The sequence below is a fragment of the Ranitomeya imitator genome, chromosome 3, assembly GCF_032444005.1.
Source record: "Ranitomeya imitator isolate aRanImi1 chromosome 3, aRanImi1.pri, whole genome shotgun sequence".
In the NCBI taxonomy this organism is placed as follows: Eukaryota; Metazoa; Chordata; class Amphibia; order Anura; family Dendrobatidae; genus Ranitomeya; species Ranitomeya imitator.
The window spans coordinates 473,625,455-473,653,313 of NC_091284.1; the positions used below are offsets into that span (position 1 = coordinate 473,625,455).

At 44.8% G+C, this 27,859-nt stretch overlaps 1 protein-coding gene across 7 annotated transcripts in view; it reads right to left on the minus strand.

Annotated features, from left to right (window-relative positions):
- Nucleotides 1-27,859, minus strand: part of INPP4A (inositol polyphosphate-4-phosphatase type I A) — a 187,434-nt gene that overhangs the window by 140,123 nt on the left and 19,452 nt on the right. Inside the window, exon 1 of one of the 7 annotated variants that reach the window (XM_069757490.1) lies at nt 11,925-11,985. The exons of the other annotated variants lie outside the window; for them this stretch is intronic. The gene's annotated coding sequence lies outside the window, so the exon portion shown is untranslated. Of the gene's footprint in view, nt 1-11,924; nt 11,986-27,859 lie in introns of those variants that run through there. 7 annotated transcript variants of the gene reach the window in all.

Genomic DNA, 27,859 nt, shown 5'->3' on the forward strand with positions numbered 1-27,859 from the left:
TGGTCATTCTTCCTCACAAAAATCGGAATAAAAAGCGATAAAAAAATGTCACGTGCCCAAAAATGTTTTCAATAAAAACGTCAACTCGTCCCGCAAAAAACAAGACCTCACATGACTCTGTGGACCAAAATATGGAAAAATTATAGCTCTCAAAATGTGGTATTGCAAAAAATATTTTTTGCAATAAAAAGGGTCTTTCAGTGTGTGACGGCTGCCAATCATAAAAATCCGCTACAAAACTCGCTATAAAAGTAAATCAAACCCCCCTTCATCACCCCCTTAGTTAGGGAAAAATAAAAAAAAATGTATTTATTTCCATTTTCCCATTAGGGCTAGGGTTAGGGCTAGGGTTAGGGCTAGGGCTAGGGTTAGGGCTAGGGTTAGGGCTAGGGTTAGGGCTAGGGTTAAGGCTAGGGTTAGGGCTAGGGCTAGGGCTAGGGTTAGGGCTAGGGTTAGGGCTAGGGTTAGGGCTAGGGTTAGGGCTAGGGTTAGGGCTAGGGTTAGGGTTAGGGCTAGGATTAGGGCTAGGATTAGGGTTAGGGTTAGGGTTGGGGCTACAGTTAGGGTTGGGGCTAAAGTTAGGGTTAGGGTTTAGATTACATTTACAGTTGGGAATAGGGTTGGGATTAGGGTTAGGGGTGTGTCAGGGTTAGAGGTGTGGTTAGGGTTACCGTTGGAATTAGGGTTAGGGGTGTGTTTAGATTAGGGTTTCAGTTATAATTGGGGGGTTTCCACTGTTTCGGCACATCAGGGGCTCTCCAAACACGACATGGCGTCCGATCTCAATTCCAGCCAATTCTGCGTTGAAAAAGTAAAACAGTGCTCCTTCCCTTCCGAGCTCTCCTGTGTGCCCAAACAGGGGTTTACCCCAACATATGGGGTATCAGCGTACTCAGGACAAATTGGACAACAACTTTTGTGGACCAATTTCTCCTGTTACCCTTGGGAAAATACAAAACTGGGGGCTAAAAAATAATTTTTGTGGGAAAACAAAAAGATTTTTTATTTTCACGGCTCTGCGTTATAAACTGTAGTGAAACACTTGGGGGTTCAAAGTTCTCACAACACATCTAGATAAGTTCATTGAGGGGTCTAGTTTCCAATATGGGGTCACTTGTGGGGGGTTTCTACTGTTTAGGTACATTAGGGGCTCTGCAAACGCAATGTGATGCCTGCAGACCAATCCATCTAAGTCTGCATTCCAAATGATGCTCCTTCCCTTCCGAGCCCTCCCATGCGCCCAAACGGTGGTTCCCCCCCACATATCGGGTATCAGCGTACTCAGGACAAATTGGACAACAACATTTAGGGTCCAATTTCTCCTGCTAACCTTGGAAAAATACAAAACTGGGGGCTAAAATATAATTTTTGTGGAAAAAAAAATATTTTTTATTTGCATGGCTCTGCGTCATAAACTGTAGTGAAATACTTGGGGGTTCAAAGCTCTCACAACACATCAAGATGAGTTCCTTAGGGGGTCTACTTTCCAAAATGGTGTCACTTGTGGGGGGTTTCTACTGTTTAGGTACATTAGGGGCTCTGCAAACGCAATGTGACGCCTGCAGACCATTCCATCTAAGTCTGCATTCCAAATGGCGCTCCTTCCCTTCCGAACCCTCCCATGCGCCCAAACGGTGGTTCCCCCCCACATATGGGGTATCAGCGTACTCAGGACAAATTGGACAACAACTTTTGTGGTCCAATTTCTCCTGTTACCCTAGGGAAAATACAAAACTGGGGGCTAAAAAATAATTTTTGTGGGAAAAAAATTTTGTTTTATTTTTATGGCTCTGCATTATAAACTTCTGTGAAGCCCTTGGTGGGTCAAAGTGCTCACCACACATCCAGATAAGTTCCTTAGGGGGTCTACTTTCCAAAATGGTGTCACTTGTGGGGGGTTTCAATGTTTAGGCACATCAGTGGCTCTCCAAACGCAACATGGCGTCCCATCTCAATTCCTGTCAATTTTGCATTGAAAAGTCAAACGGCGCTCCTTCCCTTCCGAGCTCTCCCATGCGCCCAAACAGTGGTTTACTGCCACATATGGGGTATCAGCGTACTCGGGACAAATTGGACAACAACTTTTGAGGTCCAATTTCTTCTCTTACCCTTGGAAAAATAAAAAATTGGGGGCAAAAATATAATTTTTGTGAAAAAATATGATTTTTTATTTTTACGGTTCTGCATTATAAACTTCTGTGAAGCACTTGGTGGGTCAAAGTGCTCACCACACCTCTAGATAAGTTCCTTAGGGGGTCTACTTTCCAAAATGGTGTCACTTGTGGGGGGTTTCAATGTTTAGGCACATCAGTGGCTCTCCAAACGCAACATGGTGTCCCATCTCAATTTCTGTCAATTTTGCATTGAAAAGTCAAACTGCGCTCCTTCCCTTCCGAGCTCTCCCATGCGCCCAAACAGTGGTTTACTGCCACATATGGGGTATCAGCGTACTCAGGACAAATTGGACAACAACTTTTGAGGTCTAATTTCTTCTCTTACCCTTGGAAAAATAAAAAATTGGGGGCAAAAATATAATTTTTGTGAAAAAATATGATTTTTTATTTTTACGGTTCTGCATTATAAACTTCTGTGAAGCACTTGGTGGGTCAAAGTGCTCACCACACATCCAGATAAGTTCCTTAGGGGGTCTACTTTCCAAAATGGTGTCACTTGTGGGGGGTTTCAATGTTTAGGCACATCAGTGGCTCTCCAAACGCAACATGGCGTCCCATCTCAATTCCTGTCAATTTTGCATTGAAAAGTCAAATAGCGCTCCTTCCCTTCCGAGCTCTCCCATGCGCCCAAACAGTGGTTTACTGCCACATATGGGGTATCAGCGTACTCAGGACAAATTGGACAACAACTTTTTGGGTCCAATTTCTCCTGTTACCCTTGGTAAAATAAAACAAATTGGAGCTGAAGTAAATTTTTTGTGTAAAAAAGTTAAATGTTCATTTTTATTTAAACATTCCAAAAATTCCTATTAAACACCTGAAGGGTTAATAAACTTCTTGAATGTGGTTTTGAGCACCTTGAGGGGTGCAGTTTTTAGAATGGTGTCACACTTGGGCATTTTCTATCATATAGACCCCTCAAAATGACTTCAAATGAGACGTGGTCCCTAAAAAAAAATGGTGTTGTAAAAATGAGAAATTGCTGGTCAACTTTTAACCCTTATAACTCCCTAACAAAAAAAAAATTTGGTTCCAAAATTATGCTGATGTAAAGGAGACATGTGGGAAATGTTACTTATTAAGTATTTTGTGTGACATATCTCTGTGATTTAATTGCATAAAAATTCAAAGTTTGAAAATTGCGAAATTTTCAAAATTTTCGCCAAATTTCCGTTTTTTTCACAAATAAACGCAGGTACTATCAAAGAAATTTTACCACTATCATGAAGTACAATATGTCACGAGAAAACAATGTCAGAATCACCAGGATCCGTTGAAGCGTTTCGGAGTTATAACCTCATAAAGGGACAGTGGTCAGAATTGTAAAAATTGGCCTGGTCATTAACGTGCAAACCACCCTTGGGGGTAAAGGGGTTAATGAAAGGTGAAACAAAATATTATTTTCACAAAAATCCTAATTTTGTATTTCCCAAGTAAAACGTATGTCTAAAAAATAAAGGAAAGAAAAAAAAAAGTGTGCGTAGTGCGATCACACGAATTCTGAATGTGATAGAACTGCATTGTTAATGGGGTCATGAGTACAACTGTGAAAGTAGACTCAGTGGGCTTCAATTCAGAGCACAATACAGTTCTGTATTGCAAGTCTATATACACATGGTCATATACGTGAGGTTCAAGGATCCTGTAACATCCAGCCACTGATCAGGCTACTTCCACCATGCAGACCTTCGGACACAACACTGTTCAGCTGCGGTACTGAGGTGCACAGTGCTTATTGCTTCATTATGTACAGTAGCTACAAGAAATATTGGTGCCAGTATACGGGAAAAGTACCCTCACTACACGAAGATTCGGAAATAGAAAAATGAACAAAGTGTTGACTATTCACAAGATTGATGATCTATCAGATTTGTGGGGGTCAACAACTGGCATTTCCACTGATCAACTGTTAACATTTCATGCTCAACTGTAGGCCTCTTTCACACATCAGTTTTTTTTAGCATCAGTCACAATCTGTCAAAGTGTTGAAAAGACGGATCCCATGCAGATTTTTTTAAAAACTGATGCACTGGATCTGAGGGAGAGAGAGAGAGAGAGAGAGAGAGAGAGAGAGAAGCTCCAAAGCTTCAATAATAACGTGTATGAACTTAACCCAGAAGGAGTACACCTAATGGTAAGAGACCTTAAAGGGAACCTGTCACCCCGTTTTTTCAGATTGAGATAAAAATACTGTTAAATAGGGCCTGCGCTGTGCGTTACAATAGTGTATGTAGTGTACCCTGATTCCCCACCTATGCTGCGAAATACATTACCAAAGTCGCCGTTTTCGCCTGTCAATCAGGCTGCTCAGGTCAGGTAGGCGTGGTGACATCGCTGTTTCTTCCCCAGCTTTCCGTTGGTGGACATGCGCACACCACTACGCCACCAACGGAAAGCTGGGGAAGAAACAGCGATGTAACCACGCCCACCTGACCTGAGCAGCCTGATTGACAGGCGAAAACGGCGACTTTGGTAATGTATTTCGCAGCATAGGTGGGGAATCAGGGTACACTACATACACTATTGTGACGCACAGCGCAGGCCCTATTTAACAGTATTTTTATCTCAATCTGAAAAAACGGGGTGACAGGTTCCTTTTAACGACATTCTATTTGCCATGGCAGAAATGTCTGACCTGAAAAGAAGCATCAACAAGAGGCCGAGTGAACAAAATCCCAACAACTGGTTTGACAAAGAATGCAAGATCACCAAGAATGCAAGACCATACGGAAGGCCCTAAGAATGTCCTCAAATAAACACAGAAACCCCAACAACTCTGAGAGAAGCCTACCACACCGTACAACGAAATTACAAAGCCATCCTCAAAGAAAAAGCAAAACCACATCTCTACCAAGCTCCTCCAACTCCAAGTTGCCCTTGAAGACAACAAAATTTGGGAACTGTGGAATCAACTTGGATCCAAAAGCAACAGACTCCGCATCCAGAGCGGCAACATCTGGCTCCAGTACTTCAAGGACCTTTACAATGACATCCCAAGTGAAGATATGAACCCGGCACAAAAAGAGCTTGTGAAAAAACTGAAAGATATGGAGGAAAAGTTCAAAGATTTCCAAAATCCTCTGGATACACCAATCACAGTGTCAGAAATAACCAAAAAGATTACACAGATAAAAAGGTAAAAAAGCCAGCGGTCCAGATGGGACCCTCACAGAAATGCAGCCCTCTAGACATCCAGGCTGCGATAAAACTATTTAATATTGTACTCCAGGCTGGCTGCTTCCCCAAAAACTGGAACCAAGGCCTCATAACCCCTATAAACAAAAACGGGGACAAGTACGACCCAGCAAACTACCGGGGGATGTGTGTCAGCAGCAACCTGGGTAAACTCTTCAACTGCATCCTGAAGAAGGGGATCTTCACCTTCCTCACCGAGCACAACGTCCTCAACAAGAGCTAAGCAGGGTTCATGCCGAACCACCGCACCACTGACCACATCTACACTCTGCTCATCAAGAGCCACATCCACAATACAAAGAACGGGAAGATATACGCTTGCTTTGTGGACTTCAAGAAGGCCTTCGACTCAGTGTGGCACCCAGGACTATTACTAAAACTGCTGGGGAGCGGAATAGGAGGCATAACATATGAGGTTATCCGAAGCTCCTACACTGAGAACAGTTGCAGTGTGAAGGTCAACGGAAGGAGGACGGCCTATTTCCAACAGAGCCGAGGAGTGAGACAGGGCTGCAGCCTCAGTCCAACGCTCTTTAACATCTACATCAATGAGCTGGCAGTGGCCCTAGGGTCCTCCTCAGCACCAGGACTCACCCTCTATGACACCCAGGTGAAATTTCTGCTGTATGCGGATGACCTTGTGCTGTTATCACCAACTGAGAAAGGCCTCCAAGATCATCAGAAAATCCTAGAGGCCTTCAGCAGCACATGGGCACTGCCAATCAACCAGAAGAAAACTAATATCATGATTTTCCAGAAAAGAAAGCAGAAACCTACTGGCCATCCTACCTTTATGATAGACAACCGTCTACTTACAGAAACCAACAGGTACACTTACCTGGGCCTAGAACTCAGCCAGTCAGGGAGCTTGTAGCAAGCCATAGAGTTACTAAAAGACAAAGCATCCAAAGCCTTCTATGCCATCAGAAGGCATCTGTACCATCTCAAGGCACCAGTAACCGTCTGACTTAAAATCTTTGACCCCCATCATTGCCCCAACCCTTCTGTACGGCAGTGAGGTCTGGGGTCCAGTCTCATACCCAAACTGGTCTAAGTGGGACCCTGGGCAGACTGAAATATTCCACCTAGAGTTCTGCAAGTATCTTCTCCAAATCCATCGGACCACATCAAACAGCGCCTGCCGAGCAGATTCACACTACACATCGCAATAAAGAAGAAGGCACTGTCATTCAAGGCTCATCTACAAAGTAGCAGTCCCAGCTCCTACCATCACAAAGCCTTCCTACACCAGGAAGCCTCCCAACAAAAAGTACCCAAAGCCAGTCTCACCAAGCCATCAACCTACATGGCCTGACAAAAGGTCAAATCCAGAAGATGGTACACAAAATCAAAGAGGAATATCTCAGCATCTGGAGGAATGACAAACAAATCCAAGAAACTGACGATATACCAGAACCTACAGAGGGAGTACAAACCGTCCCCATATCTAGAGAAACTAGAAAACTCCAAAGAGCAACAGATCGTGAGCCGATACAGATTGAGCGCCCACAGCCTACTCATCGAATCCGGGCGGCACCGATAGAACTACAAGCCCCAAGAGAGCAGACTCTGCCAGCAGTGCCCCCAGGAGGCCATGGAGGATGAGGCCCACTTCATGCTGAGGTGCCCCAAATACTCCGCAGTGAGGGACACTCACTTCAAGAGACTGTCTGATCTCCTCCCAGACTTCACCGCCATAGAGGAAGAGAAACTGCCGATAACACTGGGGAAAGAGGAAAGTGCAGTGGACATAGCAGCGTAATATGTAAGTGCCTGCCACAGACTAAGAGGAGCCTGATATGTCATGGACTCCTGTACTCCACCCTGGACATATCCCTATCCCCCAGACTAAAGAGCCTGATATGTCAAGGAGTCCTATACCCCACCATGGAAACATCCCCTATCCTCTAAAAGGAGTCTGATATATCCTGGACCTCTATATGCCTCCCTCACCCCCGTATTTTTAACCATATGCTTTGGCAATGCTAACGTGTACTTAAGGTACCGTTACACTTAACGATTTACCAACGATCACGACCAGCGATACGACCTGGCCGTGATCGTTGGTAATTCGTTGTGTGGTCGCTGGAGAGCTGTCACACAGACAGCTCTCCAGCGACCAACGATGCCAAAGTCCCTGGGTAACCAGGGTAAACATTGGGTTACTAAGCGCAGGGCCGCACTTAGTAACCCGATGTTTATCCTGGTTACCATTGTAAAAGTAAAAAAAAAAACACTACATACTTACATTCCTGTCACGTCCCCCAGCATCAGCTTCCCTGCACTGTGTAAGCGCTTTCCGGAAGGCAGGGCGGTGACGTCACCGCTGTGCTCTGCTTTACGGCCGGACGGCGCTGACACTGGGGGACGCAGGGAAGCTGACGATGAAGGACGTTACAGGAATGTAAGTATGTAGTGTTTTTTTTTTTTTTTTTTTTTTACTTTTACAATGGTAACCAGGGTAAACATCGGGTTACTAAGTGCGGCCCTGCGCTTAGTAACCCGATATTTACCCTGGTTACCAGTGAAGACATCGCTGAATCGGCGTCACACACGCGGTGAGCGGGTGATCCAGCGACAAAATAAAGTCCTGATCATTCCCCAGCGACCGACGATCTCCCAGCAGGGGCCTGATCGTTGGTCGCTGTCACGCATAACGATTTCGTTAACGATATCGTTGCTACGTCACAAAAAGCAACGATTTCGTTAACGATACCGTTATGTGTGACGGTACCTTTAGGGTACCGTCACACAGTGCAATTTTGCTCGCTACGACGGCACGATTCGTGACGTTACATCGTCGCACAATTATCGCGCCAACATCGTAGACTGCGGTCACACTTCGCGATGCACGGCGCTGGAGCGACAATTTCATGACGTATTTGCGATGTAGAAGTCGTATGGGACAGTCAAAGAGGCCTAATCTGCAGCTCCATTCAATGTGTATAGGCCACTGATGAGTAATACAGAACAGCTCAGATTAGAAAGAAAGCAGAAAACGAGCTGTTCTGCAGTACCCAGCAGTGTCTGTTACACACTGTGTAGAGCTGCACATTGCAGCTCCATTCACTAGGTATCCATCTGACTGCCAACGGGGCCTATGACTGCTGATCGGTAGCGGATGGAGGGTGGATCCTTTCACCACTTTTGGGATGGTAAATTGGCTACATTGTGGTAAAGGGGCTGAAGAGCTATATAATCTGAAGCTCTTATCTTTTTATCTACTCTTCATTGCAAACATAATGGCATTAAAACCTTAAAGGCTCCTTCATCCAAAGGGGTCGTTAGCAGAGATTCTTCTCAGGGGGGCATTTACTTTTTTCCCCCTTTATGACGTTGCTCATTCATAAGAGACAACGTCATACAGGGGAAAAAAATAGCAAACAGACATGAAAATATCATAACCGGCTTTTCCAATGGTAAGACTACGTCTAACCTTATCACACGGTCATCACAAGGGTCGTGACAGAAAGAGAGATGCACTGGATCTATCCCAGATATTGATATTACCGTTCATCTCTCCTCTTTTCTTGATACTTCCAATGACAGTCAGCACCGGGAGTGAGGAGATCTCCGTGTGATAAGGTCAGATTCATCAGTATCACCATATCACACTGGCAACTCCGGTTCTGACCTTCTGTGGGAACAGCACATATTCGGGGATAGATGCTCTTTCAGCTTTATCACTGAATTTCCAAAACAGCAAATGTACAAGGCATGGATGTCATAGCGGGTCAGACAGTTTGCATTGCACTGACAGGTTCCAGGCTGACCAACTATTTGAATTGCAAACAGGGTTTTGTACATCACTATTGTACCGCTCCTAATCTTGGTATTGATACAAGGTAAGCACCTGTACACAAATATCTCCTGGTAACCCCATGTCTAGAAGCAAATGTGTACAGAAACAGAAAGGGAGAATTTATACTGGAGAAAATTAGGAATAAAAAAAGAAAAGTTTTCATTGTACATTGAATGACCGGAAAATGGTTTCTGCCTTTTCAGAAAGTCAACCACCAAAAAAATAAAAAATAAAAAATAAAAAAATGATGAAACGTTCTTAAAATATATTTAAAAAAAATGTTTGCTTGTTTTAATATACGAGACATATTTTTTGTCTTGTTTATTTGCTGTATTATACAGCATTGTGGAAGATGTACTGATACTGGCACAATATCCGAGTGGTGCGCCAGTCTATATAACTGGTGCACACAATTAATTATTATGAAGCACGGTAAGGTGGTGGAAATCTACTATATAATTGTCTAAGGGTCATTTCCGTTTTTCTGTCTGTCCTTCTGTCTGTCTTTCTGTCACAGATATTCATTGGTCGCGGCCTCTGTGTGATGGAAATCCAAGTCGCTGATTGGTCGCGGCAAAACAGCCACGACAAATCAGCGACAGGCACAGTCCAGAAGAAAATGGCAGCTCCTTACTCCCCGCAGTCATTGCCCGCTCCATATTCCCCTCCAGTCACCGCTCACACAGGATTAATGACAGCGGTATCGGACAGCGTTATGCCACGGGTAACGCACTCTGTAACCGCTGCCATGAACCCTGTGTGTCCCCAACTTTTTTACTATTGATGCTGCCTATGCCAATAGTAAAAAGATCTAATGTTAAAAATAATAAAAAAACAAAAAACCTGCTATACTCACCCTCCGTAGTCCGCCGAGCCGCACGCGCCTGCCGCCATCTTCCATTCCCGGCGATGCATTGCGAAATTACCCAGAAGACTTAGCGGTCTCGTGGGACCGCTAAGTCATCTGGGTAATTTTGCAATGCATCTCTGGGAACGGAAGTTGGCGGCAGCCGCGCGCGTATCGCCGGAGCTTCGCTGGATCCCAGGGGTGAGTATATAACTATTTTTTATTTTAATTTTTTTTTTTTTTAACAGGGATATGGTGCCCACACTGCTGTATACTACGTGGGCTGTGTTAGATACCGTGTGGCTGCTATATACTACATAGGCAGTGTTATATACTATGTGGGCAGTGTTATATACTACGTGGGCAGTGTTATATACTATGTGACTGGGCAATATACTACGTGGGCTGTGCTATATACTGCGTGGGCTGTGCTATATACTGCGTGGGCTGTGCTATATATTACGTGGCCACTGTTATATACTGCGTGGGCAGTGTTATATACTACGTGGCTGCCATATACTGCGTGGGCAGTTTTATATACTATGTGGCTGCTATATACTGCGTGGGCTGTTATATAGTACGTGGCTGTGTTATATACTGTGTGGCCACTGTTATATATTGCGTGGCCTGTATTAACGCATCGGGTATTCTACAATGTGTGTGTATGTTTGTACATAGCAGCCACATAGTATATAGCACAGGCCACGTAGTATTTGTCTGCTATATACTACATGGCTCCTATATACTACGTGGCCTGTGCTATATACTATGTGGCTGCTATATACATACATAAATACATATTCTAGAATACCCGATGCATTAGAATCGGGCCACCATCTAGTATTTTAACAATCTTTATTTTTAATAATAGTAATAATCTTTATTACTACTCCTTGCAGATGTTGTCCTGGGTGGGATTTGAACCCAGGACTCCAGCGCTGCAAGGCTACAGTGCTAACCACTGAGCCACCGTGCTGCCCCAAGAATTTTCCTTATTCTTTTTGTCAAACCTTAAAAGCACAAACAAGCAAGCAGGCATTTGTAAAGGTAAGCCACAAAGTAATGACAGCTAACTTATCAGCATGCTATTTTCTGGGGAATCCTCAACCAGACTAGCAGTAGTTCTATAAGGAGGCCAAGGACCCTCACTGTAGCTGCACAGGCTGCATATGTAGTATGAATGAACCATAGATAACGATGGAGTGGAGGTTAAGCAGGCACACGTCTACTCTTTCAGAATGTGGCCGCCCCAAAAGTTGGACCTGAAACAATCAGCAAATTACGGTATCTCCTTTCCAGGGATGAAAACAGAAATCATGGGGCCCCAAATAAAAAGTCCTAATCGGGCCTTCTTTCTGTCCCTCCACCAAAAACAAAAAAAAATTTGGTGCAGTAGGAGATGTCACAATGCATAGGCGCTGTCACAGAAAACATCAACTATCAAATATTAAAGATAGGGAGTGGGGTATGTATTACAGTAACTGTGCTCCTACTGAAGTCAATCAGCATTCTACCCACTACGATAACCCTTTTCTGGCCCCCATAGATTATGATGCCTACAAATATGCCTTGCCCTCACACACAGCACGATAAGCCCAGAGTGAATACCCCTACACATTTTGCCTCCATGCGCACAGTAAGATAATCTCAGTGACCGCAGAAAAGCATAATGCCACCACAATCACCCCTACACAGTATGATGCCCCAACAATCCTCCCCATGCACATATTGATGTCCCAACAGTGACCCCCCTCCCCACAATATGAGGCCCAAAGTTCCCCTGCGTACATTATCGAGACCCCACACAATATGATCTCTCCATAACTTGATGTCTCCACAGTCCCTCACACACATTGTAAGGTCCCCTCCATGTCCCCACCCACTTAAAGGCTACTTTCACACTTACGTCTGTTAGAATCAGTCACAATCTGTCAAAGTGTTGAAAAGACGGATCCTGGGCAGATTGTAAAAACGGATGCACTGGATCCTGTTTTTTGACGGATCTGTCAATGCAGCAGCTGCAGGAAAAATGGGTTAAATTAAAGGAATAGAAATCCTTCCATGCCGCTCAGTATAAAAAAAACGGAATCTGTTGTTGGATTCCATCATTTGACGGACAGCAACGGATCCTGCGCCCATAGGCTTCCATTCTAGCCAACGACGGACGCCGCAGGATCCGTCACTGTACGTTTTTTCGACGTAGACAAAAAACGTAATACACACACAGAAGAACTGCTGCTTCCAAAAGTACCAGAAACATTTTCAGTCTAGTCAAGTGAGGAAGAAGAGGGAGATTGGTGTCATGAATCATCTCACTCATGACCCAGACTTTCTGTCGGCAACCTAAACTGAACAACACTTTCACAATCTTATTAAAGATTTGGATCTGCCCAATGTTAAAGGGAACCTGTCACCTGTTTCGGCCGCTATAGGATGCGGCCACTGCCTTTCAGGGCTTATCTACAGCATTCTATAATGCTGCCGATCCGACCTGCAAGGAAAGAAAAATAAGTTATATTATACTCACCCGGGAGGCGGTCTGGTGCAGTTCGGTCCGATGGGTGTCACAGGTCCGGGTCCAGCATCTCCCATCTTCTTGCGATGACGCCCTCCTGTTGATTCATCGCTCCCCGGCATCGCGCTCCTGCGCAGCCGTACTTATCTGCCGTGTTGAAAGCAGAGTAAAGTACTGCAGTGTGCGGGCGCTGGGCCTCTGACCTTTTTTTCGGCACCAGCGTACTGCAGTACTTGGCTTTGCCCTCAACAGAGCAGAGAAGTCCTCCTGTGCAGGAGCGCAGATGCCGGGGACCGATGAAGAAGCAGTAGGACAACATCGCAAGAAGATGGGAGGCGCCGGACCCAGACCTGCGACACCCCTCGGACCGAACCGCCCCCCATTCCACTGGTGAGTATAATAAAACTTATTTTTCTTCACTTGCAGGTCGGATCAGGAGCTTATCTACAACACTATAGAATGCTATAGATAAGGCTTCTTTCACACTTGCGTCGGTACGCGTCTGTCGCTAAGCGTCGGCGCGACGTACCGACAGACGTTGTGAAAATTCGGCACAATGTGGGCAGCGGATGCAGTTTTTCAACGCATCCACTGCCCATTCTAAAGTGCCGGGGAGGAGGGGGTGGAGTTCCAGCAGAGCATGCGCAGTAGGAAATGGCGGATGCGACGTACGAAAAAACGTTCCCTTGAACATTTTTTCCTGACGGTCCGCAAAAACACGATGCATCCAGTGGACGACGGACATATGTTGGGGGGAAAAAAATCACTGTTTTGGCGCACGACAGGGCTCTGTAGGGAAGGAGCGCCATTTGACTTTTTGAATGAAAAATTAGCTAAAATCTTTAGTGGACACCATGTCGCGTTTGGAGAGCCCCTGTGTTTAAGATTGGAGCTCCCTCACAAGTGACCCCATTTTGGAAACTAGACCCCCCCCCCCAAGGAACTTATCTAGATGCATAGTGAGCACTTTGAACCCCCAGATGCTTCACAAATTGATCCGTAAAAATGTAAAAAGTACTTTTTTTTCTCACAAAAAATTTTTAGCCTCAATTTTTTCATTTTCTCATGGGCTACAGGATAAAATGGATCTTAAAATGTGTTGGGCAATTTCTCCTGAGTACACAGATACCTCACATGTGGGGGTAAAACAATGTTTGGGCACACGGCAAGGCTCGGAAGAGAAGGAGCGCCATTTGACTTTTTGAATGAAAAATTACAGGAGAAATTAGACCCCCAAAATTGTTGTACAATTTTTCCTGAGTATGTTTATGCCCCATATGTTTGGGTAAACCACTGTTTGGGCGCATGTCGGGGCTCGGAAGGAAGGGAGCACCATTTGACTTTTTGAATGCAAGATTGGCTGGAATCAATGGTGGCGCCATGTCGTGATTGAAGACACCCTGATGTGCCTAAACAGTGGAAACCTCTCAATTCTAACTCCAACACTAACCGTAATCACAACCCTAACCCCAACACACCCCTAACCACAAACCTAACCCCAACACACCCCTAACCCTAATCCCAACCCTAACCACAAGCCTAACCCTCACCTCAACACACCCCTAACCCTAATCTTAACCCCAATTCCAACCCTAACTCTAGTTCCAGCCCTAACCCTAAAGCTATGTGCCCACGTTGCGGATTCGTGTGCGGATTTCTCCGCACCATTTTTGAAATATCTGCAGGTAAAACGCACTGCGTTTTACTTGCGGATTTACCGTGGATTTCCAGTGTTTTTTGTGCGGATTTCACCTGCGGATTCCTATTGAGGAACAGGTGTAAAACGCTGCAGATTCCACACAAAGAATTGACATGCTGCGGAAAATACAATGCAGCATTTCCGCACGATATTTTCCGCACCATGGGCACAGCGGATTTGGTATTCCATAGGTTTACATAGTACTGTAAACATGATGGAAAACTGCCACGAATCCGCAGTGGTCAATCCGCTGCGGATCCGCAGCCAAATACGCACATAGCCTAATTCTAACCCTAATTGCAACCCTAACCCTAATTGCAACCCTATCCCTAATTCTAACCCTAATTCTTACCCTAACCCTAGTTCTAACCCTAACCCTAGTGGAAAAAATAAAAATAAATATATTTTATTTCATTATTTTCCCTACCTATGGGGGTGATAAGGAAAGGGGGGGGGGGCTTTACTATTTTTTTTATTTTGATCACTGTGATATAACCTATCACAGTGATCAAAATGTACCTGGAATGAATCAGCCGGCCGATTCGGCGGGCGCACTGCGCCCGCCATTTTGGAAGATGGCGTCGCCCATCGCTGAAGACAGACAGACACTGGGAGGGACACCGGGACTTGGTAAGTATGGGGGGAGTGGGAGATCGGACAGCAAGGGGGTGGGGGGGTCGGAGGGGAGGCCGGGGCAGGCGGAGGGGAGAGGAGGGCAGCGGAGCACAGAACGGAGGGGAGGAAAGACTGACAGCGGTGGCAGATCGCAGCTGTCAGTCGGTGGAGGGGGCAGATTGCGGTCTCCAGCCATGGCCGATGATATTACAGCATTGGCCATGGCTGGATTGTAATATTTCACCAAGTTTCATAGGTGAAATATTACAAATTGCTCTGATTGGCTGTTTCACTTTCAACAGCCAATCAGAGCGAACGTAGCCACGTGGGGGCAAAGCCACCCCCGGGCTGAAGTACCACTCCCCCTGTCCCTGCAGGTTGGGTGAAATTGGAGTTAACCCTTTCACCCGATCTGCAGGGACGCAATCCCTCCATGACTCCACATAGGTGTCACAGGCCGGATTGGCACCGACTTTCATGACGCCTACGTGGCGTCAGAGGTCGGGAAGGGGTTAAGGTTAAGCTGTTAGATTCCACTGCTGTAGCCTGGAACCTCTCAGCGGGAGATATTCGGATTTCTTTGTTCTGCAACCATGATAAAGATCTTGTCCAACACTCCTTCAAGGAGGGCGATCTTGTGGCATGCAACATCAACATTTTAAATGGAAGCTCTGAAGATAAGTCATAATCCAAAGAAATGGAGGCTCTTCATCGATTTGTCCAAAACAAGCCTAAAAGCGGTCTTTCTGCATAATGGCAATGCACTAGGTCCAATTCCAGTTGGTTGTCCAGTCGGCATGAAAGATACCTATGACAATGTGAAACAGCTGTTGAGGTGCCTGAACTATGAACAACATTTGTGGCTCCTCTGTGAGTAGTTGAAGATGGTTTCCTCTTACTTGGTCTCCAGGGTGGATACACAAAGTACTACTGCTTTCTGTGTGAGTGGGATAGTCGTACAACTGGAGATTGAGTTGCAGTCTATATACCACTGCATGTAGGGTTAGTGAGGCCCTTGTGTATCTAATCAGTTTGGATGCAGCTGCACATGGGTGAAAAGCATATAAGCATAAAAGAACTACCTGTATTTAAATGCGCTTTCTCAAACCATGTTTGAGTGTAAAATTAGGAGCAAACAAACACATTATTGGTCCTTGCAATTCTAGTACCATCTTAAGACTTTAGCCTTAATGCACATGCATGTGTTACAGCTTCATTTGATCCAGGTCTGAAAGAGGGCTACAGTAGAAGTGCATGAGCTCTTTGTTGCTCCTTCACATGGGTCTCATCTGACATGAAATCTGAAAGAAGAAGCATGATATACTCAACTGGTGGCTGTATGTACGGATTTATCTTCAGACGATTACCTTACATACACCACTTGAGAGCCCCGTATGGTAGCACAGTTAGGCTATACAGCTCTGCACTAAAGTTGTACTGCCTACGCGCACTGTTGTACCAGCCTTGTGCACATGGATCTGTCCTTCGAATTCACAAATTGCAAAACATGTAAATTGGTTAGGGAGATCTCCATCTGAATCTTTAGGGATTTTGAATGTTAATATTATGTTGATGTCTGGCAGAACGTTTACAAAAAAAAAAAATGGTAATAGGCAGCATGGTAGCTCCGTGATTAGCACTATTGCTTTACATGTACTGCTACATACTTGGGCAGTTAACTGGTTCATGCAGCTTTACATGAACACCCGAGCCTTACACTATGGCCGCTCCGAATAACTAAAGCAATTGTTACCATCCACCTCTCGTGTCTCCCCTTTTCCTCATAGTCTGTAAGCTTGCGAGCAGGGCCCTCATTCCTCCTGGTATCTGTTTTGAACTGTATTTCTGTTATGCTGTAATGTCTATTGTCTGTACAAGTCCCCTCTATAATTTGTAAAGCGCTGCGGAATATGTTGGCGCTATATAAATAAAAATTATTATTATTATTATTATTACAAAGATCAAATCCCACCAAGGACAACATCTGCAAGGAGTCTGTATGTTCTCCCCGTGTTTGGTGGGTTTCCTCCGGGTACTCCGGTTTCCTCCCACACTATAAAGACATATTGATAGGGAATTTAGATTTTGAGCCCCAATGGGGGCAATGATGGTAATATCTGTAAAGTGCTGAAAAATATATTGGCAAAATATAATAAGCATAAATAAATACCCTATTAATTTGACAAGTCCCACAGAATGTGGATCTCTGCGTTTTTTCCCCCTGTGGAATCATTAGTTTGGCTTCCTCTGCAGAGAAGTCTGATGCAATGATGGGACTTAAAAAGCAAGAAGGGACCAGACAGGTCTTTGGACTATAATACAAGTACTATTTTTTGCCACCTACAATAATTAGAGACTACGTAAAAGATGCGGTTCAGATTCTATTGGAATAAAAAGTGTTTAGTTTTCTGCATCTAACCCAATTTTAACTTTTTAGATGTCCTTCACAAATGCTATACATTGCATACATCTCAGTATCTCTGCGGGTTCATATGTTCTATGCTGCGCTATTGAAGAGCCAGGACTATTTCTAACAGCAATTTCCTGCAATGTAGAGAAGCCTGGATTCCCAAATTACGTGACGCAATCACTTTATTGGACTTACGGTACATGGTATTTTGGCTCTTGGTACCGAGACCCGAGACGCCATGTAATATGTGAAATAGAGTGATTGTTTCTGAACATCCAACCTTCTCCACATAGGGGATGTTGCCACTAGAAATAGCACTTTGGTCAGATTGGAGGTTAAATTGGACAATTGCCGTAGCCAGACTTTGGTGGCTTGAAGTCCACTGATTTCTCAACCTTCATGGTGGAGTTGTGCCCAACCATTGTTCAACACAACAAGGCGAGTTATACCTCCTCGTTTTCAATCATTCATATTATCATGCTGCACATAGACAGCGCCCCCTCTTTCCTGAAGTTTTCTTGCATAATTGCACTCGTCCAACATGTTTCATTAGGCCTTTTTTTTTTCTATGACTGGACACTAGCAAGACTTTTTCATCAAAAGTAAAAAAATCAAATACAAATATTCAAGTTCTTGTGCTGCCCGATAATACAAATTGACAACATTAATTACCTTTGGGAATAGAGTGACAATTATTATGTTGGAAAGGCCTGACTATACTGTACATTATGGGGTTATGTTGAGTTGAGGCTTTAGATAAATGCTGCCAATTTAAATGACAATCCCGTTAATTACCCACAATTAATACATAAGGATGCAATGAAGCTAGTAAACCTCCACCATGGAACAGCTGCACACCTAAGCCATCTGACATCAGGTTTATGGAATACAATTAATTCATATTTGGATATTGTCCTGGAGACAAATGAGCCGCTATTAATAGGCACACAAGGAACGGAGCGGCTTCGGAGAAGGTCAGAAGGATTGCTCAGTTTCCACAAATTCCACGTATGAAACTGCTTTGACTCCGCAAGTGAAGTCACCTAGATAGTGTAGATAGTGGGCATCACGACCAATAGGGAATCGTGCGGAATACAAGCTATACAATTGTTTGCCTTCTGAGGAAAAATGGCCTTGATCATAGCAACAGATTAAGAGTAAGTTCACTCGCCGATGTGAGCTGCCCCATAGAGCAGGGGTCCCCAACTCCAGGCCTCGAGGGCCGCCAACAGTGCAGGTTTTCAGGATTTCTTTAGTATTGCATCGGTGGTAATGTGATCATCTGCACAGGTGATGATTCCAACCCCTGTGCAATGCTAAGGAAATCCTGAAAACCTGCACTGTTGGCGGCCCTCGAGGCCTGGAGTTGGGGACCTATGCCATAGAGTAACGCTGGGCTGAGTGAAATGCAATGTTTTATCCCATAGCACTCAGCCGTATTGTACGGTACTGTGACTCCAACCTGAAAATTGCAAAGATGCAGCAATGATCTCAAGACACATACTGTGTCATTGGGAACATCTTGATAGACACTTTCTCTTACTTTTGCCAAAGATTGAATTACCGTATATAAGCCGATCCGAGTATAAGCCAAGACCCCTAATTTTGCCACAAAAAAATATGAAAACTTAATGACTCGAGTATAAGCCTAGGGTGGAAAATGCAGCAGCTACCGGTAAATGTCAAAAATAAAAATAGATACCAATAAAAGTAAAATTAATTGAGACATCAGTAGGTTAAGTGTTTTTGAATATCCATATTGAATCACGAGCCCCATATAATGCTCCATACAGTTTATGATGGGACCCATAAGATGCTTCATATTAAAATATGCCCCATATAATGCTGCACAAATGCTGATTATGGCCTCATAAAATGCTCCATATAATGCTGCATAAATGCTGATTATGGCCCCATAAGATGCTCCATAGACTTATGCCCCATATGCTGTTGCTGCGATTAAAAAAAAAAAAAAAAAAAAATCACACTCACCTCTCGTTGCTCAGGCCCCCGGCACTTGCTACAGTCACCTGTCCGCGTTCCACCGCTGGGCGCAGCTGTGTTTTCCGCATCCTCTGCACTGACTGTTCAGGCAGAGGGCAGCGCACACACGAATCGCGTCATCGCGCCCTCTGACCTGAGCGTCACTGCAGAGGACTCGGAAGATGGAGCGGCGCCGAGGGTGGAACAGGGGACAGGTGAATATCGCGCAATGCCCCCGTCATACTCACCTGCTCCTGGCGTGGTCCCTGCACGTCCCTGGTTCTCCGGGCGCTGACAGCTTCTTCCTGTATTGAGCGGTCACATGGTACTGCTCATTACAGTAATGAATATGCGGCTCCACCCACATTTTTTATGACAACATTTGCAATGTAAAAAATATATATACACACACACAAACACGGAATAGTCACTTTATTAGAGCTGACTGCCCTTTCACGGACGGAGCTTGCTGTATAAAAATTAGACATGTGGCTCACGTGCAGAAGAAAATTCAGTGAACAATTTGTGTAGATCAGTTTCACTGTGAATCCATGATATTAGAATGGGAAATTCCAGCAATGAGCATCTCCGAACGAGGCACAAACATCGTTACTAGACTAGTTGGAGCCAGTACTTTAAAATTGACAATCTTATGGGTTTTTTTGTGCAATGGTGTTGAGAATATGACAAGAATGATGTGATCAAGATGAAAAATCCACAGAAAGGGGATTCTGAAAAGGGTCAGAGCAGGATGTCAAAAATCATCCCGACGAACAGATGGTGCCCAGTAAAGCATATTGCTGCAGAACACAACACTGATGTTCCGACTATCATGTCAGAAGGAGAAAAGACTGGAGAGAGAAAGCGCCATATAGGGCCTTATGTTAAAAGAATCGCACAGTTGTGCTCACTGGTCGAGTTGTGTGCACACAACCACTAGCCAATATTAAGGCTGCTGCAGACCCACGAGGAGATATACTGTATGTATAAGTAGTGGAGAAACAAATGGGTTTATTCTGAGCTACCTTGGAAGAAAGGATGATGGATGCTAATCCAAGTATAAGTGATTTATTGGTCAACGCGTTTCGAAGTCTAAAACCTCTTCTTCAGGACAACCAGTTATACTCGGATTGGCATCCTTCATCCTTTCTTCTATGGCAGCGCAGAATTAACCCATTTGTTTCTCCACTACTTACATAATGATCATGTCAGAACGCACCTCGCCATTCCTAAGCATGCATGGTCTCCCAACAGCAGATGACCACTGCAGTCTAAGGTAGACAGAAAGACCAGACCCCAGTATGTAATAGAGTGTAACAACTGGATATTACATTGTCACATTAATCCAGATTTCCCATTGCTCCATGCTGACAAGAGGGTCAGAATTCGGCACATGCAGCATGATGAACCTTTCTATGAGCCCCAAGTGTGCAATATTCAGTTTGATACCCGTGGATACGTTTGTATAGTGAGACTATTGAGAGTTCAATCTTTTATGGTAGATATTTAAACTATAGCAGAAAGACATTTTAAGCAGGACAATTCTCCATGCTACAAGGGTCATATAGTCATGGATGGGTACAAGAAACAAGGCAGGGAGTTTTCCGTGTTTCCCTTAATCTTGCAGGGGTGGTCCAAAGTAGAAAGTCATTTTCATCCTAAATCCCTATCTATTTAATGCCATAATCTAAACTATTTTCTAATATACTTGAGTTATAAAATTCCTAGACTTCCCTACCTACACTAACTTCTTTTCTAATTTTTTCTACTTCCTTCTTGATGAAGCTTCGTTTAATAATCCCAGCGCATGCTGGTATACTCAAACAAATCATCATGAGGGGACAGAGGCTGTTGTCACTTCTGGAGGCCCTGCCCTCTCGCTGAAACGAAGCATCATCAGTGTCAGAGACTTGTCACTTCTGTAGGCCCTGCCTTCTCGCTGAAACGAAGCATCATCAGTGGCAGAGGATGTTGTCACTTCTGTAGGCCCTGCCTTCTCGCTGAAACGAAGCATCATCAGTGGCAGAGGCTGTTGTCACTTCTGTAGGCCCTGCCCTCTCGCTGAAACGAAGCATCATCAGGGGGCAGAGACTTGTCACTTCTGTAGGCCCTGCCCTCTCGCTGAAACGAAGCATCATCAGTGGCAGAGACTTGTCACTTCTGTAGGCCCTGCCTTCTCGCTGAAACGAAGCTTCATCAGTGGCAGAGGATGTTGTCACTTCTGTAAGCCCTGCCCTCTCGCTGAAACGAAGCATCATCAGTGGCAGAGACTTGTCACTTCTGTAGGCCCTGCCTTCTCGCTGAAACGAAGCATCATCAGTGGCAGAGGATGTTGTCACTTCTGTAGGCCCTGCCTTCTCGCTGAAACGAAGCATCATCAACGGCAGAGGCTGTTGTCACTTCTGTAGGCCCTGCCCTCTCGCTGAAACGAAGCATCATCAGTGGCAGAGGCTGTTGTCACTTCTGTAGGCCCTGCCTTCTCGCTGAAAGGAAGCATCATCAGGGGGCAGAGGCTGTGGTCACTGTTGCAGTCCCAGCCTTCTCGCTGAAAGGAAGCATCATCAGGGGGCAGAGGCTGTGGTCACTGCTGCAGTCCCAGCCTTCTCACTGAAACGAAGCATCAGCGGCAGAGGCTGTTGTCACTTCTGGAGGCCCTGCCCTCTCGCTGAAACGAAGCATCATCAGCGGCAGAGGCTGTGGTCACTTCTGTAGGCCCTGCCCTCTCGCTGAAACGAAGCATCATCAGCGGCAGAGGCTGTGGTCACTGTTGCCGTAGGCCCTGCCCTCTCACTGAAACGAAGCATCATCAGGGGGCAGAGGCTGTGGTCACTGCTGCAGTCCCAGCCTTCTCGCTGAAACGAAGCATCAGCGGCAGAGGCTGTTGTCACTTCTGGAGGCCCTGCCTTCTCGCTGAAACGAAGCATCATCAACGGCAGAGGCTGTTGTCACTTCTGTAGGCCCTGCCCTCTCGCTGAAACGAAGCATCATCAGCGGCAGAGGCTGTGGTCACTGCTGCCGTAGGCCCTGCCCTCTCACTGAAACGAAGCATCATCAGGGGGCAGAGGCTGTGGTCACTGCTGCAGTCCCAGCCTTCTCGCTGAAACGAAGCATCAGCGGCAGAGGCTGTTGTCACTTCTGGAGGCCCTGCCCTCTCGCTGAAACGAAGCATCATCAGCGGCAGAGGCTGTGGTCACTGCTGCCGTAGGCCCTGCCCTCTCGCTGAAACGAAGCATCATCAGCGGCAGAGGCTGTGGTCACTGCTGCCGTAGGCCCTGCCCTCTCACTGAAACGAAGCATCATCAGGGGGCAGAGGCTGTGGTCACTGGTGCAGTCCCAGCCTTCTCGCTGAAAGGAAGCATCACAAGGGGGCAGACGCTTTATTCAGGTATCCTAGAATGCATTGGCGGAGAATCACGGAGGGCAAGTAAAACAAACTGAGGACAGGGGTGTTCCAAAATTGTAAAACGACTTCTGAAAAGTAACAAAAAGCTTAATTTAAAGTGGTATTCCTAACAGGGTTGCCAACCTTGTGGGAATTCCTGGACAGTCTACAAAAATAAGGGACTTTTTCCAGTGTAGCCCATTATTTATTTATTAATTTAAATTTTTAAGATGAACAAATTGTGACTGTAATTATTTAGTTTTTAAGATTCACACTAACTGCTGACCTGTGTTCTGGTCTTTGGATATATTATATTTTACTATTGAAATTATTATGGTTTTCCAAAATGTCGTTAAAAATATTATCTGCCAATAAACTGTACCTTTATTACCACCCAAGATGTTAATGAAACATTTGTAGAATATGTCATTACATTATCATTGAGCAATGGTTCGAGGTCCTTTTGTAATTTTCCCTGTATAGCCTTGCACCTGAGCATTTTCTTTGTGGGCAACACTACACAGAACCATTCAAGTAAATGAGCTGGGTTGTAGCGCTCCACGTGGTTTAATTAGAACTGCTGATTAGTGATGAGCGAGTGTGCTCGTTACTCGAGTTTTCCATGCATGCTCAAGTGTTCTTCGAGTATTTTGGGCGTGCTCGTAGATTATGTTTGAGTCCCCGCAGCTGCATGATTTGCAGCTGCTAGACAGCCTGAATACATGTGTGGATACATGTGTGGATTCCTTAACAGACAACCTGAACACATGCAGGGGTTGCCTAACAGCCCCAAATCATGCAACTGCGGGGACTCAAACATAACCTACGAGCATGCCAAAATACTCAAAGAACACTTGAGCATGCATGGAAAACTCGAGTAACGAGCACACTCGCTCATCACTACTGCTGATCACTCATTATAGAAATCAATGGAGGAGTAAATAGTCCTGCACCCTGTCTACTAAGAAAAGAAAAATCTATGCCATCATTTCCAATTGTATAGAAATACAATATATAGTTTTTTTTAACTATCAAAGTTTCAACAATGATTTTCTCATATGATTTGAAAGAAAATATAAAAACTGAAAAGCTGCTCTTACAGATTATAACATTAAAAATGGATAGAACACGAATGGCAACCATGTGCTGTCCATGAATTTCACAGACCCATAGACTTGCATGGGTTTTTGTAGACCACTAGTCCATAAAAAACATATGGACTTGGGAACAGCCCCATAGGCTACAACAGGTACGTGATCTATGGATAGAACATGTATGTGAAAAATTTGACATCTGCATGAGGCCTAATACTAGTGGCAGGGCTTGTGCATTAACTGTGGAACTTCTACACGATAATCACAGGATCGGGGTCAAATAGAGTCATTGAACGAGGAAGTCAGGCTGTGAGAAAAAAAAACATTTTAATATGTAGCAAAAAAAAACAAACAAAAAAAAACAGCACTATATATAGAAATAACACTGGAGGAGGGGATTTGTGAAAACTTGTCAACGTAATAGCAATCCAATTACAGCTGTCACTTCAAAAGCACAGGCTAAAATAGCATCCAATTTGGGGACAACCACTTCTCAATCCCTACATTTTCCCCCTATAAAATAATACCACTTAGGCCGGCGTCACACTCAGCGTATAAAAATACGGTCCGTAATTTACGGCCGTAATACGCAGAAAAGTCCCCAAAATAGTGGTCCGTATCTCCTCCGTAGGCAGGGTGTGTCAGGGTATTTTGCGCATGGCATCCTCCGTATGTAATCCGTATGGCATCCGTACTGCGAGATTTTCTCGCAGGCTTCCAAAACCGACATACGGCTATACAAGGGATCCATGTGCTCCTAAAAACACACACACACACATATATATATATCTATATATAGATATATATAGATATATATATATAGATATATATATATATATAGATATATATATAGATATATATATATATAGATATATATCTATATATATATATTTCATCCAGCGCAAGATAGCTTTAAAGCCGGTAATTCTATTGCCGGCTTTTGCTTTCTCCTTCCTAAACCCGACATGATATGAGACATGGTTTACATACAGTAAACCATGTCATAGCCCCATTTTTTTTTTGCATATTCCACACTACTGTTGGTAGTGTGTATGTGCAAAATTTGGGCTGTCTAGCTATTAAATTAAAGGGTTAGATGGCGGAAAAAATTGGCGTGGGCTCCCGCGCAATTTTCTCCACCAGAGTAGTAAAGCCAGTGACTGAGGGCAGATATTAATAGCCTGGAGAGGGTCCATGGCTATTGCCCCCCCCCCCTGGCTAAAAACATCTGCCCCCAGCCACCGCAGAAAAGGCACATCTGGAAGATGCGCCTATTCTGGCACTTGGCCACTCTCTTCCCATTCCCATGTAGCGGTGGAATATGGGGTAAAGAAGGGTTAATGTCACCTTGCTATTGTAAAGTGACATTAAGCCAAATTAATAATGGATAGGCGTCAATTATGACACCTATCCATTATTAATCCAATTGTATGAAAGGGTTAAAAAAACACACAAACATTATTAAAAAGTATTTTAATGAAATAAACACACAGGTTGTTTTAATATTTTATTGCTCTCTCAATCCACCTGAAGACCCTCGCTCTGTAACAAATTAAAAATAATAAACCAACAATATACATACCTTCCGTTGATCTGTAACGTCCCATGATGTAAATCCATCTGAAGGGGTTAAAATATTTTACAGGCAGGAGCTCTGCTATAATCCAGCTGTGCTCGTGCCTGTAAAACCCCGGGGAATGAAGGTAATGTAGGTTAATGACCTATAGTTACCTTCATTTGCGGTGATGCGCACTCTGCTGGATGTCCTCATATGAACTCGAGCCTGGGAGCTTTCCAGGAAAGTTCCAACGCTCGAGGTAATTTGAGGCACTAGCTCTCCTGGGGCTTGTGTGACTTTCTGGACATCAAGCTGGAGATCGACGGCACAAGTCGGATCCAGACTCACGTTTTCAGGAATTCGACAGCAGTCAATGCTTTACTGAACGCTGACTCTGCATCTGCACACAATCCCGCCACCATTGGGGCCGTCCCGGTCGGACAATTCCTAAGAATGAGGCGGATTTGCTCCACTGATGATAGATTTTTTGCACAAGCGGCTGACCTTGAGGGGCGCTTTAGAGACCGCGGATTCAGTCGTAGAAGCATTAGGCGGGGTTTTGAGAGAGCCAGGAGGACGCCCCGTAGGGACCTATACTGATGACAATGGACAGAGGAGGATGGATGGAGATAAAATTAGGTTTATTGCAACATATACCCACGAATGGTCCAACATGAGAGATATACTTAAGAGGCATTGCTCGGTTTTGATGACCGAACCCTCTCTGGCCCATGCCTTGGGTGACTTCCCATTAATGACCGCCAAAAGATCCCCGAATTTGGGTAGCTTGCTTGTCCGCAGTCATTATGTTCCATCTATAGCTAATCCCTTTTGCACCAGGGGTCCATTGCTTGGCTCCTTTCAATGTGGCCACTGCCTGGCATGTGAGAATATTGTGCGGGCCACAACCTTTAAATCTTCCGATGGCAGAAAGGAATTTTCTATTCGACAACACATCACGTGTGGCACGTTCAACGTTGTCTATTATGCCACATGTGGATGTTCTCTGATTTATATCGGATTAACGTCTAGGGAGTTACGGGTACGTGTCCGTGAACACGTTAGGGACATACATGCTGCAAGGGCAATGGACGATGCCTCTGACCTGAAGACAATTCCCCGCCATTTCAAACAATTTCACGACTGATGCGGGGACTCTTCGGGTCAGAGGCATCGAGAGTATTCACCTTGGAGTTAGAGGTGGCAATTATAAAAAGGTCCTTGCCCAACGTGAAGCAGGCTGGATTGTCCGTGTGGATACCATGGCACCTGAAGGACTACCTGAGTCCTTAAGTTTTTCCTCCTTTCTCTAATTTGTTTTTATTAGCGTTTTGGTGCCCTATTTCGGTGCCCTCCTTCCACCAGGCTCAACCCCCCCCCCTTTTATTTCTTTGCCTCTCTTGTTCTCTCTATTATATTCATGTGACGTTACTTCTGTTTGTGTTCATCTCCTGCCCTCCGTATTTACATCTCCCCCTTAGTGTGGGTACCCATTGGGGATCCCCCTTTTATGTTTTTAACGTCTTTTCTATTTCTCATTAATGGTCATTCCTTTGCATGTTTTTTAGCTGCACTCTAATTGATGACTGAGTTATTGGTACCCGTCAATTTTCACATCATTTTGGGCCGGAGCAGACCTTTCCTTCAATTACGTTGAAGAGGTCATCTCCCCACAATCAACATATATCTGAATATCAAGTTCTCCTTCGTATTATGGTTTATGCTGCTCCGATTGTATTACTATTAAGGCTGAATTATGTGGTTATTTATATTTACTTGCCGTTTTTGTAACTAATGTTTCACTATACATTCGCTGGGCATGTTCATATAAGGGGCCAGATCATTCCTGTGTCAATCCTCCCCTCCATCTCAGGCAATACTTTGGTTGTACCAGTGGGAGGCTTTACATTCCTGGGCTGGCCCACCGCGGTGGTGCGCATGCGCTGTGCCTCCCCCCCTTGGCCCCAGTCACAGCGGCGTCTTTCCTGCCTCGCGCGTGTGCTCTGGGTTTTCCTCTCCCAGGCGCCCCCGCGATGCGTGACGCGAGGCTCGGTGTATGGCACGCGCTGAGCATTCCGCGGTTATTGGCCGGGTCCCAGCAGGTGCTTTGTCACATGACTGCCGACCGGCCCTATTTAAAGGTGCCAAGTACACTCAGTGTCATCCCCCCTTGAAAAAGCTACTACATCCGTGGGCGAAACGCGCATCGGGGTTTGCGCTGGAGGATCCCATCCGGTGTGCCCTGTCCTGGTGCCTCGCATTGGTAAGTGCTGCTCTGCAAACTTGTCATTTCACGCCGTCTGGCATCTTTTACTTATGGGCATAGTTACACATGGACTTATAGAAGCACGCCTCTATTATCGGTATGCATGTTGGCCCCACAGACAGTGCACACCGGGGGACACCCATCTATTTTTAATCATCCTTGAGCACTGTATTTGATATTATATTTTGGATATTGTCTGCACTTTAAAATTATATGTAATTTAATAAAGCATTACTACCTTTTGACTACCTATATGCTTCCCAGTGTACTCCTTGTTTACGGTTCTTATGGAGCTGGTTCTTTTGTTTGGTGAGGGGTT